Source organism: Halichoerus grypus, chromosome 5 (assembly GCF_964656455.1).
Source record: "Halichoerus grypus chromosome 5, mHalGry1.hap1.1, whole genome shotgun sequence".
NCBI classification, from domain to species: domain Eukaryota; kingdom Metazoa; phylum Chordata; class Mammalia; order Carnivora; family Phocidae; genus Halichoerus; species Halichoerus grypus.
In genome coordinates, this window is record NC_135716.1 from 84,405,707 (window position 1) to 84,427,617 (window position 21,911).

Sequence of the window (21,911 nt, forward strand, 5' to 3'; positions counted from 1 at the left end):
GCATTAGCAAATCCAGTAGCAGCCTCTCCACCTTCACAGTCCTCCACTCACAGCACTGTTGGACCCTGGTGACTGTTTCCATGTCCCTGGAAATCAGCCCCTCCCTGGATTCTCACCATACCACGCCGTCTGCTTCCCCTGGTCTCAGAACATGCAGAGTCTGGTCTCAGACAACTGTGTGATCTTGAGCAAGTTCTCCAAGTCTCTCCCTCTTTAGCGGGAAAGTAGAGATGACACCACCTACCCTACCTTCCGTAAGACTGGAGGGAAATAGTGAGTGTGAGAGTGCCCTTAAAAAGACAATGCTAAGTGGGGCGCCTGGGTGGCTCAGTCTGTTAAGCAGCTGTCTTGGGCTCAGGTTGTGATCCTGGGGTCCTGGGATCGAGCCCCGCATCGGGCTCTGCTTGGCTTGGTGGGAAGTCGTCTGCTTCTCTCTCTCCCTCTGCCTCCCCCAGACACACACACCCTGGCTTGTCTCTCTCTCTCACTCACTTTCTCCCAAATAAATAAATAAAATCTTTTAAAAAATAAAATACATATATAATCAATATATACCTAAAAAAGTAACTAGAAAATGTTCAAATGTCCCCCAATTATCTCATAAAGGTATTTTACAGTTTGTTTGCACAAATTAGAATAAAATAAGGTCCCCTTAGTGCAACTGATTGATACGTATCTTACAGCTCTTTTACTCTGCAGTCTCTCTCTCCCTTTTCCTCCCTGTCCCTTGCTATTTATTTATTGAAGAAACAAGTTCATTTGTCTTGTAAGATTTCTCATAGTTTTTTGCTAATGTAGTCCTGTGTTCATGTTTAATGTGCTCCTCTTCTCCTACACTTTCAAAAAATTAGAATCAGATTTGAAGCCTGATCAGACTCAGGTTCGAGTTTTTTGCAAAGAGTACTTCAGAGCCGATTGTGTGCTTTCATCAGGATTCCCATAGCATCTTTTTGCTTCTCCTTTTGTGAGGTCACTGATGTTCACTGATGCTCACTATCCCAATCCATTATTTCATTAGGAGTTGCAAAATCGAAATAGTTTTATTCTATTCATTTTTAGTTATGATGCTTTTAAAAAGAGAAACTCTTGGGGCGCCTGGGTGGCTCAGTCGTTAAGCGTCTGCCTTCGGCTCAGGTCATGATCCCAGGGTCCTGGGATCGAGTCCCATATCGGGCTCCCTGCTCAGCGGAGAGCCTGCTTCTCCCTCTCCCACTCCCCCTGCTTGTGTTCCCTCTCTCACTGTCTCTCTCTCTCTGTCAAATAAATAAATAAAATCTTTAAAAAAAAAATAAAAAAAATAAAAAATAAAAAAAATAAAATAAAATAAAATAAAAAGAGAAACTCTTCATCAACTATTTGGTTATCCTAAAGAACAGTTTACATAGGAAGAGCAGGGTAAATCTTGATTCTTTCCCTTTATTTACCAGTTTTCAAAGTAACAGTTGGTTCCCAAGTGTGATACTGTGATTTACAAAGAGAAATATATATTTGGTCTTTGTCTCCATTTCTGGCACAGAGCTCCTAAAACTCTTGGAATTAGTCTTTTGTTATGTTAATGGGGTGGCTTTTGGAAAGCACCTGAGGTTGGGGCTGGTTACCAGGGGAACCAACCGTGTGACTGAACAGCTGGAACTTTCAGTCCATACCCCTGACCTCCAGGGATGGGACAGCGGCTAGAGATTGAGCTCAGTCACCAATGGCCAGTGATTGAATCAATCATGCCCATGTAATGAAACCTCCACAAAAACCCAGAAAGACAGGGTTCAGAGAGCTTCTGGGTTGCTGAACATGTGCAGATGCAGGGAGAGTGACCCTCCCAGAGAGCACGGAAGCTCCCAGCCTCTTCCCACATACTTTGCTGAATGCATTTCTGCCATCTGGCTCTTCCTGATTTATATCCTTTTATAATAAACCAGTAATCTAGTAAGTGAAATATTCCTCTGAGTTCTGTGAGCCACTTTAGCAAATTAATCAAACCTGGGGAGGGGGCTGTTGGAACTTCCAATCTATAATCAGTTGGTCAGAAGCACAGGTGGCCCCCTGGACTTTCAATTGGCTCTGAAGTTGGGGGATGGGCAGTCTTGTATGAGCCATTAACCTGTGGGTCCCACGCCACCTCCAAGGAGACAGGGTCAGAATTCAGTTAAATTATAGAACACCCAGCTAGTGTCAGAGAATTCCTTGGTGGTATGGGAGGAAAAAAACCCACACATTATAGTTGGTGTCAGAATCATTACCTAGCATTCTCTAAAAGTGAGCAATGAGATCATTTTGTTATTTAGTTCCATTATTAACTCATGGATTTAAGCATATTTATTGTGTTTCAGTTATGTTCTTGATGCTCATAATGTTCCATGTTTAACCTATGGGAGCTCCTTTGAGTTGGGTCCTAAGCCCTTTTGACATGACTCCAGTAGTCTTTGATAACCTCCTTGCTTTCTGGTATAAGGTGTTCCTGGCTGATCTTGTACATTTCCTGCACCAGACCTTTCTTCAAGGACCCCCTGCTTCCTTTTCTCAACCCCTCTCACTCTTCATTTCCTTTGCCAGCTCTTCTCCCTGTCCTTTAACTGTGGTCAAGGCCAGACTCAGTCTCTGACCATCTCCTCTTGTGTCCCTATAATCTCTCTCATCAGTGAAAGTGTAACCAGTAATGCTTCAACTAGCACTTCATGCTGGTCTATATTTTTACATCCCTAACAAGAATAAGCTCTTTAACCTGGTTGGACTTGCACTGCCTCTGCACCTTTGATACTTCTCCCTTCACATGGAATTCAATTTGACATAATTCTACTTAAATTTATTGAGTGTCTTCTATGTCCTAAGTGTTGTACCCTTACTGTTGATATTGGTAGTAATAATGGTAATAGCTAGTAACTTATGGAGTACTTATTACATGCCATACACTTAGAGTTTTACATACATTATCTTTTATATTCCTTTAATAATCCTATAATATAAGCTCAGTTGTTTTTTTGTTTTGTTTTGTTTTTTTAAGATTTTATTTATTTGACAGAGAGACACAGCGGGAGAGGGAACACAAGCAGGGGGAGTGGAAGAGGGAGAAGCAGGCTTCCCGCGGAGCAGGGAGCCCGATGCGGGGCTCAATCCCAGGACCCTGGGATCATGACCTGAGCCGAAGGCAGATGCTTAACGACTGAGCAACCCAAGGGCCCCGATATAAGCTCAGTTTTTAACACCTATTTTACAGAGGCAGAAACTAAGGCACAGAGAGAATCAGAACTTTTCCCAAGTCTCACAGCAAATAAGGAAGAGACAAGGCCAGGTTGGCCTGACTCTAGATGATGGTTAATACTACATCAACTTGACTTGGGAAAGGGATGCCCAGAGAGCTGGTAATACATGATTTCTGGGTGTGTCTGTGAGTATATTTTCAGAAGAGATTAGCATTTGAATTGATAGAGTGAGTAAAGCAAATGGTCCTTCCCCATGTGGGGTGGGCATCATCTAATCCACCAAGATCCCAAAGAGAACAAAAAGGCAGAGGAGGGGAGAATTTGTCCTCTCTGTTTGAACCAAAACCACCATCTTCTCCTGCCCTTGGACAGCGACACCTGCTTCTTGAGCTTTCAGACTCAGATGGGGATTTACATCAATAGCCCTCCAAATTCTCAGACCTTTGGACTTATATTGAATTATACCACCAGCTTTCCTGGTTCCCCATCTAGCAGACAGCAGGTACTGGGACCACTCGGCCTCCATCACCTCTTGAGCAGATTTCTACAATAAACCTCCTCTTGGTTCTGTTTCTCAGGAGAAGCCTACTACTTTCCAAAATCCTATCTTCGCCACTACACCATTCATCCTTTCTCTCCTCTCTGTGTGACCTAATCCCACATATTTTACAGACTTTAACCTCAGGTCTCATGTCTTCCAAAAGCTCCCACACCCACTCTGATCAGCATGGCTCTCCCTCTCCTCTGAACTCCTGCACCACCAAGAAGCACTTGAGAACACACTGCCAAGCATCTCTGTTCCACTCCAGCTGCAGAGTCTGATTCCCTGGGCCTGGGGTACAGCCCGAGTTTCTACCTTTCTGCGAGCTCCCAGGGGATGCCACTGCTGCTGGTCCACGGACCACACTTTAAGTAGCCAGGGCTTAACAGACATATCCATATACCTTCATCGAGTATATTTTCCAAAATATGATCAATGGTTACCTCTGGATGCTTATCTTTTTCTTTATATTTCTGTTTTCCATTTTTCTTTTTTTTTAATTTTTTATTGTTATGTTAATCACCATACATTACATCATTAGTTTTTGATGTAATGTTCCATGATTCATTGTTTGTGCATAACACCCAGTGCTCCATGCAGAACGTGCCCTCTTTAATACCCAACACCAGGCTAACCCATCCTCCTACCCCCCTCCCCTCTAGAACCCTCAGTTTGTTTCTCAGAGTCCATCGTCTCTCATGGTTCGTCACCCCCTCCAATTTCCCCCCTTTCATTCTTCCCCTCCTGCTATCTTCTTCTTTTTTTTTCTTAACATATATTGCATTATTTGTTTCAGAGGTACAGATCTGTGATTCAACAGTCTTGCACAATTCACAGCACTCACCATAGCACATACCCTCCCCAATGTCTATCATCCAGCCACCCCATCCCTCCCAACCCCCACTCCAGCAACCCTCAGTTTGTTTCCTGAGATTAAGAATTCCTCATATCAGTGAGGTCATATGATATATGTCTTTCTCTGATTGACTTATTTTGCTCAGCATAACACCCTCCAGTTCCATCCACGTCGTTGCAAATGGCAAGATCTCATTCCGTTTGATGGCTGCATAATATTCCATTGTATATATATATACCACTTCTGCTTTATCCATTCATCTGTCAATGACATCTTGGCTCTTTCCACAGTTTGGCTATTGTGGACATTGCTGCTATAAACATCGGGGTGCATGTACCCCTTCGGATCCCTACATTTGTAGCTTTGGGGTAAATACCCAGTAGTGCAATTATGCTGGATCGTAGGGTAGCTCTATTTTCAACTTTTTGAGGAACCTCCATACTGTTTTCCAGAGTGGTTGCACCAGCTTGCATTCCCACCAACAGTGTAGGAGGGTTCCCCTTTCTCCGTATCCCCGCCAACATCTCTAGTTTCCTGACTTGTTAATTTTAGCCATTCTGACTGGTGTGAGGTGGTATCTCATTGAGGTTTTGATTTGGATTTCCCTGATGCCAAGTGATGTTGAGCACTTTTTCATGTGTCTGTTGGCCATTTGGATGTCTTCTTTGGAAAAATGTCTGTTCATGTCTTCTGCCCACTTCTTGATTGGATTATTTGTTCTTTGGGTGTTGAGTTTGATAAGTTCTTTATTGATTTTGGACACTAGCCCTTTATCTGATATGTCATTTGCAAATATCTTCTCCCATTCTGTCGGTTGTCTTTTGGTTTTGTTGACTGTTTCTTTTGCTGTGCCAAAGCTTTTTATCTTGATGAAGTCCCAATAGTTCATTTTTGCCCTTGCTTCCCTTGCCTTTGGCGATGTTTCTAGGAAGAAGTTGCTGTGGCTGAGGTCGAAGAGGTTGCTGCCTGTGCTCTCCTTTAGGATTGTGATGGACTCCTGTCTCACATTTAGGTCTTTCAACCATTTTGAGTCTATTTTGTGTGTGGTGTAAGGAAATGGTCCAGTTTCATTCTTCTGCATGGGGCTGTCCAATTTTCCCAACACCATTTGTTGAAGAGACTGTCTTTTTTCCATTGGACATTCTTTCCTGCTTTGTTGAAGATTAGTTGATCATAGACTTGAGGGTCCATTTCTGGGCTCTCTATTCTGTTCCATTGATCTATGTGTCTGTTTTTGTGCCAGTACCATACTGTCTTGATGATGACAGCTTTGTAATAGAGCTGGAAGTCCAGGGGCGCCTGGGTGGCTCAGTCATTAAGCATCTGCCTTCGGCTCAGGTCATGATCCTGGGGTCCTGGGATCGAACCCTGCATTGGGCTCCCTACTCAGCGGGAAGCCTGCTTCTCCCTCTCCCACTCCCCCTGCTTGTGTTCCCTCTCCCGCTGTGTCTCTCTCTGTCAAATAAATAAATAAAATCTTTAAAAAAAAAAAATAGAGCTGGAAGTCCGGAATTGTGATGCCACCAGCTTTGCTTTTCTTTTTCAACATTCCTCTGGCTATTCGGGGTCTTTTCTGGTTCCATACAAATTTTAGGATTATTTGTTCCATTTCTTTGAAAAAAGTTGATGGTATTTTGATGGGGATTGCACTGAATGTGTAGATTGCTCTAGGTAGCATTGACATCTTCACAATATTTCTTTTTCCAATCCATGAGCATGGAAAGTTTTTCCATTTCGTTGTGTCTTCCTCAATTTCTTTCATGAGTATTTTATAGTTTTCTGAGTACAGATCCTTTGCCTCTTTGGTTAGATGTATTCCTAGGTATCTTATGGTTTTGGGTGCAATTGTAAATGGGATCGACTCCATAATTTCTCTTTCTTCTGTCTTGTTGTTGGTGTATAGGAATGCCACTGATTTCTGTGCATTGATTTTATATCCTGTCACTTTACTGAATTCCTGTATGAGTTCTAGCAGTTTTGGGGTGGAGTCTTTTGGGTTTTCCACATAAAGTATCATATTATCTGCAAACAGTGAGAGTTTGACTTCTTTTTTGCCGATTTGGATGCCTTTTATTTCTTTTTGTTGTCTAATTGCTGTGGCTAGGACTTCTAATACTATGTTGAATAGCAGTGGTGATAGTGGACATCCCTGCCGTGTTCCTGACCTTAGGGGGATAGCTCTCAGTTTTTCCCCAATGAGAATGATATTCGCTGTAGGTTTTTCATAGATGGCTTTTATGATATTGAGGTATGTACCCTCGATTCCTATACTCTGAAGAGTTTTGATCAAGAAAGGATGCTGTACTTTGTCAAATGCTTTTTCTGCATCTATTGAGAGGATCATATGATTCTTGTTCTTTCTTTTGTTAATGTATTGTATCACATTGATTGATTTGCGGATGTTGAACCAACCTTGCAGCCCAGGGATAAATCCCACTTGGTCATGGTGAATAATCCTTCTAATGTACTGTTGGATCCTATTGGCTAGTATTTTGGTGAGAATTTTTGCATCCATGTTCATCAAGGATATTGGTCTGTAATTCTCCTTTCTGATGGGGTCTTTGTCTGGTTTGGGGATCAAGGTAATGCTGGCCTCATAAAACGAGTTTGGAAGTTTTCCTTCCATTTCTATTTCTTGGATCAGTTTCAGAAGAATAGGTATTAATTCTTCTTGAAATGTTTGGTAGAATTCCCCTGGGAAGCCATCTGGCCCTGGGTTTTAGTTTGTTGGGAGATTTTTGATGACTGCTTCAATTTCCTTAGTGGTTATAGGTCTGTTCAGGTTTTCTATTTCTTCCTGGTTCAGTTTTGGTAGTTGACACATCTCTAGGAATGCAGCCATTTCTTCCAGGTTATCTAATTTGCTGGCATATACTTGCTCATAATATGTTCTTATAATTGTTTGTATTTCTTTGGTGTTGGTGGTGATCTCTCCTCTTTCATTCATGATTTTGTTGATTTGGGTCATTTCTCTTTTCTTTTTGATAAGTCTGGCCAGGGGTTTATCAATCTTGTTAATTCTTTCAAAGAACCAGCTCCTAGTTTCGTTGATCTGTTCTACTGTTCTTTTGGTTTCTATTTCATTGATTTCTGCTCTGATCTTTATTATTTCTCTTCTCCTGCTGGGTTTAGGCTTTATTTGCTGTTCTTTCTCCAGCTCCTTTAGGTGTAGGGTTGGGTTGTGTATTTGAGACCTTTCTTGTTTCTTGAGAAAGGCTTGTATTGCTATATACTTTCCTCTTAGTACTGCCTTTGCTGCATCCCAAAGATTTTGAACAGTTGTGTTTTCATTTTCATTGGTTTCCATGAATTTTTTAAATTCTTCTTTAATTTCCTGGTTGACCCATTCATTCTTTAGTAGGATGCTCTTTAGCCTCCATGTATTTGAGTTCTTTCCAACTTTCCTCTTGTGATTGAGTTCTAGTTTCAAATCATTGTGGTCTGAAAATATGCAGGGAATGATCCCAATCTTTTGGTACCGGTTGAGACCTGATTTGTGACCTAGGATGTGATCTATTCTGGAGAATGTTCCCCGGGCACTAGAGAAGAATGGGTACTCCATTGCTTTGGGATGGAATGTTCTGAATATGTCTGTGAAGTCCATTTGGTCCAGTGTGTCATTTAAAGTCTTTATTTCCAGGCGCCTGGGTGGCTCAGTCGGTTAAGCGTCTGCCTTCGGCTCAGGTCATGATCCCAGGGTCCTGGGATCGAGTCCTGCATCGGGGTCCCTGCTCAGCGGGGAGCCTGCTTCTCTCTCTGCCTCTCTCTCTCTCTGTCTCTTATGAATAAATAAATAAAATCTTTAAAAAAAATAAATAAAGTCTTTATTTCCTTGTTGATCTTTTGCTTAGATGATCTGTCCATTTCAGTGAGGGGGATGTTAAAGTCCCCCACTATTATTGTATTGTTGTCAATGTGTTTCTTTGCTTTTGTTGTTAATTGGTTTATATAATTGGCTGCTCCCATGTTAGGGGCATAGATATTTACAATTGTTAGATCTTCTTGTTGGATAGACCCTTTAAGTAGGATATAGTGTCCTTCCTCATCTCTTATTACAGTCTTTGGTTTAAAATCTAATTTGTCTGATATAAGGATTGCCACCCCAGCTTTCTTTTGGTGTCCATTAGCGTGGTAAATGGTTTTCCACCCCCTCACTTTCAACCTGGGGGTGTCTTTGGGTCTAAAATGAGTCTCTTGCAGACAGCATATTGATGGGTCTTGTTTTTTTATCCAATCTGATAGCCTGTGTCTTTTGATTGAGGCATTTAGCCCATTTACATTCAGGGTAACTATTGAAAGATATGAATTTAGTGCCATTGTATTGCCTGTAAGGTGACTGTTACTGTATATTGTCTGTGTTCCTTTCTGGTCTATGTTACTTTTAGGCTCTCTCTTGCTTAGAGGACCCCCTTCAATATTTCTTGTAGGGCTGGTTTCGTGTTTGCAAATTCCTTTAGTTTTTGTTTGTCCTGGAAGCTTTTTATCTCTCCTTCTATTTTCAGTGATGTCCTAGCTGGATATAGTATTCTTGGCTGCATATTTTTCTCATTTAGTGCTCTGAATATATCATGCCAGTCCTTTCTGGCCTGCCAGGTCTCTGTGGATAGGTCTGCTGCCAATCTAATGTTTCTACCATTGTAGGTTACAGATCTCTTCTCCCAAGCTGCTTTCAAGATTTTCTCTTTGTCTCTGAGACTCGTAAGTTTTACTATTAGATGTCAGGGTGTTGACCTATTTTTATTGATTTTGAGAGGGGTTCTCTGTGCCTCCTGGATTTTGATGCCTGTTTCCTTCCCCAAATTAGGGAAGTTCTCTGCTATAATTTGCTCCAATATACCTTCTGCCCCTCTCTCTCTTTCTTCTTCTTCTGGGATCCCAATTATTCTAATGTTGTTTTGTCTTATGGTATTGCTTATCTCTCGAATTCTGCCCTCGTGATCCTGTAGTTGTTTAACTCTCTTTTTCTCAGCTTCTTTATTTTCCATCATTTGTTCTTCTATATCACTGATTCTTTCTTCTGCCTCATTTATCCTAGCAGTTAGTGCCCCCATTTTTTATTGCACCTCATTAATAGCCTTTTTGATTTCGACTTGGTTAGATTTTTGTTCTTTTATTTCTCCAGAAAGGGTTTCTCTAATAACTTCCATGCTTTTTTCAAGCCCAGCTAGTATGTTTAAAATCATCATTCTGAACTCTATGTCCAACATCGTACTAATGTCCTTATTGAGTAGGTCCATGGCAGTGGGTACTACCTCTTGTTCTTTTGGTTGAGGTGACTTTTTCCATCTTGTCATTTTTTCAGAGGAGAATAGATGAATGAGAGAACAAAATGCTAACAGGGTAACAACATCCCCAGAAAATATACTCTAAACAAATCAGAAAAGACCTGAAGCCGGGGGAAAAGAAAGGGAAAGAAAGAAAAAGATAAAAACAGAACAAAACAAAAAAAAAAAACAGAATATGATCAAATATGATCAGGCTGGTTTATAGATCAGTGCCACACACTAGATTTTGGGTGTATTTTGGTCTGTTAGAAGAAAGTGCCTCCCAAAATTTTAAAGAAAGAAAAACTTATATATGTACAAAAATAAGGGTTGGTACGATGAAGGGATGGAATATGACTGTAAAGATGGAAATTATAAAAAATTTTATAAAAGAAATTGATAAGAAGTTGTTTGAAAAAAGAAAGAAGAAGATTTTTTAAAAAAAGGGAGAGAATGTGATCAGGTAGGAGACTAGAACAAAGCCATACACTAGAGATTTAGGGTATATTTTGATCTGTTAGAAGAAACTGTATCTCAAAATTTTACAGAGAGAACAACTTATATATATATATATATATATATATATATATATATATATATATGCCAAAAATAAGAATAACTACTATGAAGGGATAGAAAATGACTCTAAAAATGAAAAATAAAAATGTTTTTTAAAAAAGGGATTGACAAGATGTTGGTTGAAAAAGGGAAAAAGAAAAATTCAAAAAAAAAAAAAAAAGACAGTTAAAAAAAAATTAACTTTGAAAGACTAAAGAATCATGGTAAAAAAGCCATGAATTCTATGTGCAGTATTCCCCTAGTGCTGGAGTTTTGCCGTTCTCATTGATCGGTAAACTTGGTCTTGGCTGGCTGTTCTCGCTGATCTTCTGGGGGAGGGGCCTGTTGCCGTGGTTCCCAAACGTCTTTGCCGGAGGCAGAATTGCCCCGCCCTTGCCAATCGGGGCCAAGTCATCTGCTCGGGTTTGCTCTCGGGAGCTTTTGTTCCAAGCTCTCCGTACAGCTTTGGAGGACGACAGTGAAAATGGCGGCCTCCCAATATCCGTCCTGGAGGAGCCAAGAACTCAGGGTCCCGCTCCTCAGTGAGCCCCCAGAGAAAAGCAGTCAGTCACTCCCGTCTCCCCGGTCTCTGGCCACACTCCATGCTCACCCAGCCTGTGACCGAGCGTTTCTATCTCTGGCACATGACCCCGTGTGGAGTCTCCAAACCCAGCAGATCCCTGCGGTGAGCTCCCGCGCCACTCCTCCCGGGGGAGGAAGGGGAGTCTCTCCGGATCTGCCGCTTGTTGGGTCCCTGCTGGAGGAGCAGTGGCCCGACTGTGCCGCGGATCACGGTTTATGGCAACCCCGAGCTGAGAGCCCGCTCCTCGGCTCCGTCTCTGCAGTCGGCTTCCCTGCTCCGATACCTGGGAGCTCTGCCGCACTCAGGCACCCCTGGTCTTTCTGTGACCCCGAGGGTCCTGAGACCACACTGTCCCTGCGAGGGTTCCACCCCCCGCTTAGCCACTGGAGCAACGTCCCTCAGCGGAGCAGACTTCTAAAAGTTCCGATTTTGTGCTCCGCAGCTCTATCACTTGCCAGAAGCGGCCGACGGAGGCCCCCTCCCCCGCCATCTATCCTCCCGAATATCACCTCCGATTCACTTCTCCGCACGTCCTACCTTCCAGAAAGTGGTCGCTTTTCTGTTCAGAGAGTTGCTGCTATTCTTTTCTTTGATCTCTTGTTGAGTTCGTAGGTGTTCAGAATGGTTTGATCCCTATCCAGCTGAATTCCTGAGACCAGACAAAATCCACGTCTCCTACTCCTCCCTCTGTTTTCCATTTTTCTATCAATGGATACAGATCACTTTTTTCATCAGAAAGACACACATAAGTATTAAACTTTCAACATTCCTCACAGTATTCAAAATAAAGTTCAAGTTTTTTCCCTCAGCACCGGAGGCTCTTTGTGATCTGGCCCTTCAAGGATTCCATGTCCTGATCTCCTGTAACCTCCAAACACATAGCACGTATAACCACCAAACCTTCCAGATCATCTATTATTTCTCCAGATGTCTCTGCCTGACTCCCTCATTCCCCCACCTTCCTAACCTGGAGAGCTCAGACTCATCCTTCAGATTAGCCTCCAGTGGCTCCCCCTGCAAGAAGCCTCCCCTCTATGCCCCTGCTCTCTGCTCTGCACTCCAGCAACAACCAAAGGCGCCTCGGCCATGATGCTTTTCACCTTGACATGCTGTTTTGTCCCTAGACTGGGATTCCTGAAGGGAGAGACAATGTCTTTATTTCTGGATCCACGGCATTTAGACAATGTCAGGCATAAAGTTGGCACTCAATAACTTTCTGAATGAATATACCAAAATGATCTATAAAATGTAATGAGTTTCCCAAATATTGGTTATTGTTATCCTCATTCTGAAAATAAACAGCTTCAGAGAGGTGAAGTGACTTGCCCTAGGTCTCAAAGCTAATAAGTGGGAAAACCTGAATTCAAACCTCATTTTTCTAATCCTCTTTCTACTTCACCACAGCTGCTACCATTAAATATTAACAAGGAAAAAACAATGTTATCGTGGGTTGGGTCAAGTTGACGGACAGCTGTCTCATACCGGAAGTTTTTCTGTCATTAACAGACCTTGATGACACATCTACCGTTAACTTTTAAGAACAGGTAAGCTGAGAAGCATGAATGTGTTTTAAAATATGAAGGGCTTTAACTCTTATCTGCTAGAATAGGTGACAGATAGTAAATCCGATCTTTCACAAAGAGAAGTTGGGCACACTGAGCTGGGCTATAGGGGCTCTCCCAGCAGTCCATCCTCAGGTGTCCCAGCAGCTCCAAGCCAGGGCCGCTGTCCTCAGCAGCCCGTGTTGACCAGTGACTTACACTCCCCGCCAACATCCCCCGTATTCTGCTCAGAAGACACAATACACCAAGACAAATCTCTGTCCCCAAGGAACCTACAGGCTCTGAGGGAGACAGGCAACTGCACAAGCAATTTCTACACCCTGTGATAAGGGCCAGGAGGTGCAAAAGGAGGCCCGAGGACCAACACCCAGCCCCAGTCTGGGGGGATTCAGGGAGGCGTCATGTTGGAGGTGACATCTGACCAGAACCTTGAGGGTGCCTGGCTCTGCAATCAGCCGGTACTTCCACCTTCTGATCCCCCTTCACTGTCTTCGCCCGCAGCCTGTCTCCTCAGCTGCAGCATGAATTCCTCTCAAGCACAGAACTGCTGCCTTCATCCCTGCATTCCCTGAAGCACCTAGCCCTGCAGCTACGTCCTGCTTTCCAAATGCCAGTATGATGCTCTCATCACTGAACTGAGCCTGGCCAGGAAAACCTCTGCAGGCACCAGGCATCCTTCCAGGACCTCAGCCTGACTACCAGCATGTGCAGGAATCCACGGGGCCCTGTCCAAGGAAGCAGGCTCTGTGCAGCGACAACTGGGAAAGCCAGTGTCTACACACTCTCCCAAGTCACCATGCCAGGGGTAAGTCCAACAATTTGAGACTAATCACAAAGTAGGTCATTTCCACCTGGAATCCCACCAGCACCTTGTTCAGCACCTTCCTTCCCCAACCAGTGTCTCCACCCTGTGTGTGGCAGGCACCACAGTGATACAGGTGCCCGGCTGCACCCTCCTGCCCACTATCACCACCACCATTTGAATTCAGGCCTGCATCATCCCCACCATCATCTTCTGGCTCCCACTCTCCCTGTTCCCAGTTGGCGACTCCAGCTATTGTGGTTTATTGTTCTGCAAATTAAATCTCTAGCCTGGAGTTCAAGCTAGGCCTTCCCCCCACCCAAGCCTTTTGCCAGTTGCACTTACTGTTTCCCCAAATGTGTCCTGACGTTCGCCCCTTTGTAGTTCTGTTCCTCCTACCCCCTGACTGCCCTCCTCTCTGTACGTGTTCCACGTGCTACATCAATGCCCATCAGAGGGGACAGCACCCAACCTTCAAGGCTCACTTCAAACCCTGTGTCTCCCACAAGTTATTCCTAAGGGTCCTAGCCAATAGCGAGCCTACTGTTCTGAATCCTACCGGGTTACGGTCTACACTTGTGCAACACTGGCCACACACAGGACCTCCCATCAGAGCTACTCAGGAACGCTGCTCCTGTTCCTGCCTAGATTCCGGTTATATTCCGAAGCAGCTACAGTCCTCGTTGTTGCTCTACCCAAAGAAAGGCAGAGAGGGGTGGTGGCAAGAGTGAGGCTTCGAGACTAGGCTTAGTGTGGGTTCTGACAGGGCCATAATATGCTCTTAGGTAAGTTATTTAAATTATTTAATCCTGCCCCTTATTCTACTGGGGCCACGCTGAAAGAAGCACCCACCGCAGCGGAGCTACTCGCTCCGCAGCCACCAGAGGGCCCCACAGCACTAGCTGGGAAGCAAGGACACACCCTCTCCCCGCGCAAATCCCCGAGGGCGCCCCACTGCAGCTTCCCCTTGCTTCCAGCCCGGAAACCCCAGAGCTAGCTGCTGGCTGACGCTGACATCAGTTCTGACTAAGCAGCCAGCTTTTGTTTTTCTTTTTTTTAAGATTTATTTATTTGAGAGAGAGTGCGCGTGCGCTCGCGCAGGGAGGGGCAGGAAGAGGGAGAGAGAGAAATTTTAGCAGATTCCTCGCTGAGCTCTGAGCCGGAGGCAGGACTCTATCTCACAACCGCGAGATCACGACGACCCCCGAGATCACGACGACCCCCGAGATCACGACCTGAGCCAGCCGAAACCAAGAGCCGGACTTTCAGCCGACTGTGCCACCCAGGGGCCCCCAAAGCAGCCAGCTTTCCACAAAGGGTTTGACTCACCAGGGCCCCATAGGTCTGAGCCCTCCCCAGCCACATTCCAGTATCACCAACGAACACACAGTCTCTGTGGCTTAAACAACTTTTTTTCATACAGGCCCCAGAATTTCTGCCTGGAGCACCACTTGCTCTCAAGTGTTAATAAGGGGGAAAGGCCTGCATATGAGACTGGCCAATTATAGCCCATGAGAAGTAGCTCTCCCCCTGCAGAGTTTGCATCCAGCACCAAGCATTCTTGAGATTCAGACAAGCTGGTGTTCTATTACTTAATTCAGGATCTTTTTTTCTTCCTCCTTGCAAGAAACCAGGTAAATCAGGGTCTCTCCTGACGAGAAAAATGGAAAAGGAAAGCTAAAATTCCCAGATTTTTCTTTGTCGTCCACCCCAACCCATAACACAAGTGGATTCACAAGCTTTTTTTTTTTTTTGAGATTTTTTTTTTATTTATTTGAGAGAGAGAAAGAGAGAGAGAGAAAGGGGGGAGGGGCAGAAGGAGAGAGAGAGAGAATCTTAAGCAGACTCTGTGCTGAGCCCAGAGCCTGACCTGGGGCTCGATCTCACGATCTCATGATCATGAGCCTGAGATCACCTGAGCCAAAACCAAGACTCAGATGCCTAACCGACTGTGCCACCCAGGTGCCCGATTCACAAACTTATAACAGATTTTCATTTAGGTTTTGATTGTCTCTTTTGGAGTGTTTACTAAGAGGCTGTAATATCCAGGAAAAAAAATTTTTTTAAGATTTATTTATTTATTTGACAGAGACAGACACAGCGAGAGAGGGAACACAAGCAGGGGGAGTGGGAGAGGGAGAAGCAGGCTTCCCGTGGAGAAGGGAGCCCGATGCGGGGCTCGATCCCAGGACCCCGGGATCATGACCTGAGCCGAAGGCAGACGCTTAACGACTGAGCCACCAGGTGCCCTTCCAGGAAAATATTTTTAAATAATTATAAGACCTGGAGCACCTGGGTAGCTCAGGGTCCTGGGATCGAGCCCCGTGTCCAGCTCTCTGCTCAACAGGGAGTCTCCTTCTCCCTCTCCCTCTGTGCTTGCTCGCTCTCTCTCTCAAATAAATAAAATCTTTAAAAAAATAATAATAATTATAAGACCTTGAGGGGTTGGTTCCTACCATCAGGATGGCTGCACATAAATCACCTCATATAATTCCCATAATAATTACTCCCCAGGACAGGCATTTAAGGAATTTCATAGACGAGGAACAGAGGGCATAAAGACATGCCTGCCCACGGCACAAAGCAACCCTGCAGCAGAGCCAGGATTCCATACAGGCCCGTCCGGCTCCAAGCCATCCTCCGTTTAGTAATAAGTATGATTAACATGAGTGTGGCGCTTCCCATGTGCCAAGCACTCAGCTAAGCATTTATATGCATTTTCTCATTTATATTTGCAACATTCCTGTGAGGCAGGTACTAAGATCAAGTCCCTTTTCCAAATGAGAAAACTAAAATTTGGAAAGCTTAGGTGGCTAATGAGAGGCACAGAAAATAGGACTGACCTCAAGTCTGTGCTCTTAACCACCATGTTAAGACCTAGCAAATTGTGCCTTCTACCTCATGTCCTGTCACCCTCCCCTCTGCTCCCCACCATGCTGCAGGCTCACTTCCCCTGCCCACCTCCCAGTCTCTGCACTTGCTTTTCCGTCCACAGGGTAAGCTTCCTCCTAGCCCCTGCTCTATGTGCAACCCTGGTTCCTCGTCTTCCTCTAAGTCTTCAGTGTACTCTTCCATGACTTTTTTTCAAGATTTTATTTATTTATTTGTTAGAGAGAGAGAGAGAGCACAAGCAGGGGGAGCGGCAGGCAGAGGGAGAAGCAGGCTCCCCACCGAGCAGGGAGCCTGATGAGGGGCTCCATCCCAGGGTCCTGGCATCATGACCTGAGCTGAAGGCAAACCCTTAACCCACTGAGCCACCCAGGCATCCCTCTTCCCTGACTTTTTACCTAAAACATGTCCTCTTTAATTTTTCTCTCATTCGGACTCTTGCGTTTCCCATCATGGCCCTCATTACAACCTACCACAATTTTTATATTAGTTTAGCTTTCTCCTTTACTTGTATTTTGTTTGTCTTTCCCAGTAGAATGTAAGGCCTCGGAAATCTGTCTATCTTGGTCATGGACGTAGCCACAGTACCCAGACCATACCAGGTATTGGAAGGTGCTCAGTTAAAAAAAAAGAAGAAGGCGCTCAGTGAATATCTGATAGATTATAATCATTAGAATTTGCAGCTCACCTACAGAAGAACCAGGTAGTTTCCAACCCCCAACTAAGAGTTCTGTGTTTAAAAGGAAGGAAGGAAGGGAGGAAGATAGGCAAGCTACAGTCCTTCAGCTTTTGCTGCCCCACGAGATAAGTTAGCACAGCAAACACAGCCTCTGTGGAACCCTCCAGTGCCCTGCAGGGAAGACTGCTCAAAGGCGTTTGCCCACGAATCACACACTACAGACCCCGAGCCCTGCTTGGCCTCCCTAGAGCTTTTGCTTCACAGAGGGAGGGACCACCCAGAAGCCGGCCACTGTGCAGAACCCGCTGCCTGCTGGGCACAGCTGGTGCCTTCATGGTCACTCACTGCTTCATTTTTTTCTGTCACCCCAGAAGATCGGTGTCTCTCCCTATTTTACCCAGAAGGAGACTCAAGTTCACAGTGGTGTGATGACCTGCCCGGAGCCTGGCAGCTGGTAAGGGGGTAGCCACTCACACTCCTTTAACATTCTTCAGTGATTCCCTGTTACCTTCAAAAACAAGCTCGAAGCTCCTTAGAAGAGTATCTCAGGTGCCCCAGGAAAGGCACCTCCTCTCAGGACTGGGGCAATTCCTGGGATAGAAGCACTACTCCACAATTCCATGCTCTGGCACGTGCTTTTCCCCCGTCTGCCCCCACACAATCGAAGCCCGACTTGTCTATCCCAAGAAAATAAACAGGTGGGCAAAGATGTTTATTCAAAGGTAGTCCTATTGTATATCATTATATATGGCAGTAAAAAGAAAAACAACTGGTAACAACCTAAATGTTCAAAAACTACGGAAAAGGTTTAGTAAATTACATTTCCCTGTTTAGGGTGTCCACATTTGGGGGTTTGTTGTTTTGTTTTGTTTTCTGGATTGCCAGCAACTCGTCTTGGCCAGGCAGCCATACATCTGTGGTTTTGGAGGACCACGGTGACTCCTCAGGGCTCCTTCACTGACAGATGAAGTGTTCTTTTGCTACAACTACGATTCACAGCAGTAACAGTTTCTGGGCAAACAGAACGTGGAGCTAGGCTGCATGCAGTTTCCCTGCGCTACAGGCACAACTTGATACACACGAAGAGACAAAAAGGTGTACGTATCTACCAGACCTGGGCAAACTGTGCCTCGTGAGGCTCCAACAGAGCCTCGGGACGGAAGCTGGTTCACTCGAACATGCCACAATGCTGCCGTGTGATCAGTATAATAGTGTAACTCTTATGTGCGCCACTTAATCTTTCTGAGTGTGCTGCCAAAATTCCTAGCACTCAAAAGAATGCCATTCTATCTGTTAGGGTTATGCTGTAACAAGTAAACCCCCAAATTCCACAGTTTTCTTTCTCACCCACATAACTGTTCCAGCGAAGCTGTGCCTAGTTAGCAGGTGGTTTTCCTCCACTCAGTGATTCAGTAACCCGGGCTCCTTCAGCTGTGATTCTTCCAACCCTAAAGCCTCAGCATCTAGCAGAGGGAAAGAAAAAATGTGGTAAAGTCACCTCTTAACCAATTTGGTCTGCAAGTGACACATCACTTCCAGTTCCATTCAGCGGGTGCCTGGTCAGAGTCCCACCTAAGTGCAAGAGGTGCTGGGATCCTAACTCCCGGCTGAGTACTCCTGTCCACTCTGACAGGAAGAGCACACAATTCTGGTGAACAGGCCACCCTCTGGGCTGCAGCTACAAACCCCAAAAAGTTAAGAACCACCGGGTAATGGGTTTTGTGCCCACCCTGAGAAGAGGGACAACTCCCACTGCTGCCTCAGTAGTGGAACGATGTCCCCTGCTCCTAGCATTTAGTGTACTAGAACATACCACAGACCTGGTGGAGAGCTTCAACATTGCCTTCTCTTCGCTCCAGGGACCACACTGAGTCAGGCCTCTGTTCCCATTCCTTGGATGGCTGTTAATCTAAAAAATAAAACTACCAGTTATTTTACCAGCAAATATGGGCTTATTTGGGAATAGCAGAGAATTACAAACTGAGACAAGCAAACGTAGGCAAGTCAGGAGAACAAAGGAGGACTGCTCTTTTATAGAGGAAATTGCAAGTTCACAGGCACTATTATAAACATCAAGTCCATTCAAGTAAACTGGGAATGTGAAGGGTAGTGGCTTTTCATTGGCTGAGTTGTGACAGTCTCTCATTGGCTGGACTGTGCTAGAAAGCCTTCCTCCCTCCCGCCTGGATAGTAAGTAGTATCCACCCGCAAGGTCCCTCTCTTCCTTTTGGGTCTGCAATTGATGAGCCCTAGGGCATGAGAGCTCCCCCTGCTGGCTTCCTGACTCCACTTTAAACAAGATTTTCTTTTATTGATTTTTCACAGAGCCATCTGTTTCTTTCTGCACAGCTCCCCTTCCCCCTGCTACTCTACCATCCTTGCTGGGCAGCTCTGGCTCAGGCACTGCTGCCTGATCTGATTGGTTGTCACTAGGTAAACAGAGTTGGCTCCACTGTATGCATGTGGTTTACAAGGCATGACTACTTTCTCAAGAAAGAATGGCCTAGGGGGGCCTGGGTGGCTCAGTCGTTAAGCGTCTGCCTTCAGCTCAGGTCATGATTCCAGGGTCCTGGGATCGAGCCCCGCATTGGGCTCCCTGCTCAGCGGGGAGTCTGCTTCTCCCTCTCCCTCTGCCTGCCACTCCCCCTGCTTATGTCCTCTCTCTCTCTCTGTCTGATAAATAAACAAAATCTTTAAAAAGAAAAAGAAAGAACGAACTGCCTGGTACAACCTCTTCTAGAGGGAGATTATAATAAGCATGGTAGATACATGGGACTTTATGGACCTACCAGTACGAAATTGTAGAAAGCTGCACAAAGGCAGAGATAGCAGCCATCCTACTGACCATTTTCACCACTGCGTCCTCAGCACTTAACAGGGTTTCAGAAACCCAGTTCCCTCCGTCTTTGGAGCCACAGCTACTAGGACCTGGGGGGTCTCAGAGTCTGGCACCAGCAACCAGGAGAAGAGAGCAGAGAAGCTACAGTGTAGTTGAATGGGGAAAAAAAAAGAATGAGTGAATGAATGAGCATGTTCTTGACAATATTTAATGACAGAAAATAGTAAAAAGAAAAGAGAGAGAAAAAGAAAGAAAGAGAGAGAGAAAGAAAAAGAAAGAAGGAAAGAAAGAAAGAAAAGAAAGAAAGAAAGAAAAAGAAAGAAAGAGAAAAGAGAAAGTATTATGGAACAAAAATAGAACACATAATTCTATAATCAGTGTGATCACAATTTAGAAATCTCACATCAAAAGCAAAAAAAAAAATTTATATTTTTGACAATCTTCAGCACTTCCTACCCCTTCACTAAGTAACTACCACCCAACCCACCGATGGATTTACTAGCAGTTGTCACAATGGCTACTGTTCGCCAGTTCCGGCTGATGTCTGACAACTCTTCAGGGAAACGTGGATGTGCTCCCTTGGGGTAGAGAAGGCTTCTGAGTTCTTTCCTCCTATTGCATTGCATCTGGAGCTTTTTCTTTGCTGCCCACTTTTTTGGTGAGCAAGTTTTATGTTTGGGGAGAGGTGGGAGAGACAGCCTGGATCCAGATCCATTGCCTCAATTCATTTTTTCTGAATTTGCTTTAGGGACCAAATTTGAGAATGCCCTCTGGGTTCAATTTTTTAAAATCCCCCTCTGTCCCCCCAAATCCCCAAATTACGAATACGTGCGTGCGTGTAAGCATGTGCGCACACACACACACACACATATAATAGATGTATAAAAAGACTAGAAAACACAGAAATGTTTATCTTTGGTTCATAGGTTTACAAATAATTGTATTTTCTTTTCCATACATTGGTATATTTTCCAAACCTATAATAAGAATACAACCTGTTTTATAATCAGATTTAAAAGTCACAATAAGTGTCATTGTTACTTTTAAAACATCAACCAAACGTTGCCTCCTCCAGGAATTGTTCTGTGACCACTTGGAGTCAACATTCTCCAAGTATCCCCTAGTGTCCTCTACCATTCACTGGGGGCACCGGATTTTAATTGTTTGCTTATCTACCTTCCAACTAGATTGGAAGCTCTTTGAGGGAAGAAACTGAATGCCCAGGGCCTGCCATATATACTGAGCATTCGTAAAGGTCTGTGGATCAAATGAAGAAATCAAGTAAGTAAGAGTATACAAACTCAGGTGTTCTCATTCTAAAACCAGTTGCATCTTCCCTGGGACTAACAGGATCCAGGATTTTCTCCACTCTTGACTATAACCTGGGGCCTGGGAAAAACTTGGGAAGCATATGGCAAGATTTTTAAGAACTCCCCCCTAAACAGTCACCACGAGGGTTGCAGGAACCCAGCGTGAGTGAGAATTGAAATCCAAATTGGGTTTTCCTAGCAAGAGCCAAGATTAGTCACATGGTAGCACCTGGAGGATTCCCCGACTCTGCTCATTCCTTTAGGATCACTCACTCCACTCCTCCCAGGACCTCCCCTGGGAACAAAGGAAAACCCAGAACTTGGGACTGGGCCCTTTTCCACCAACAGCTGCTAGTAGTTTGCATTTAACCCTAAACAGCAGTTAAAATAAATGGGGGGAGGAGGGAAACACTGTGCATCCACTAGAAACACTTAGGTTTTCTCTAAATTTCTTCCAGAAATTTCTCCTACAGGGCTTCGAGAACCAAACAGGCCAATTACAGGACAGAAAGGAGGCTTAGGAACTTTGGTCTTGACTTTGGTCAACCACAGCTGAAGCTGCACTGTCCACCACGTGGAGCCATACACACTGAGGGGTCAATCCCTTGTTCAACAAAGGGTTCATGTGGGAGCCGACTAGCCAACAGCACCCTTCATCCCCCCCACCCCCCGCGGGGCAAGCACAGGCAGGGCTTCTCCCCTAGACCTAGGCGGACGGGCACAGGCCACGAAGACCCTCCGGACTCACGTCCTGGGCCTAATCTGAGAATACGACACCTTGGCGGTCGTTAGGACTCCACGTGCCCTCCCTCCCTGCGGTACCGTCCAGTC

General features: G+C 44.8%; 1 long non-coding RNA gene across 2 annotated transcripts in view; it reads right to left on the reverse strand.

The window, feature by feature from the left end:
* The window catches only part of LOC118552378 (uncharacterized), a 604,572-nt gene that overhangs the window by 506,732 nt on the left and 75,929 nt on the right, over positions 1–21,911 (reverse strand). The window contains exons 2-4 of one of the 2 annotated variants that reach the window (XR_013447915.1): positions 19,721–19,911; positions 18,752–18,840; positions 18,279–18,394 (exon numbers count right to left, since the gene is read on the reverse strand). This is a non-coding gene — a long non-coding RNA (uncharacterized LOC118552378). The remainder of the gene's footprint in view (positions 1–18,278; positions 18,395–18,751; positions 18,841–19,720; positions 19,912–21,911) is intronic. The other variant, XR_013447914.1, reaches the window with a different exon arrangement.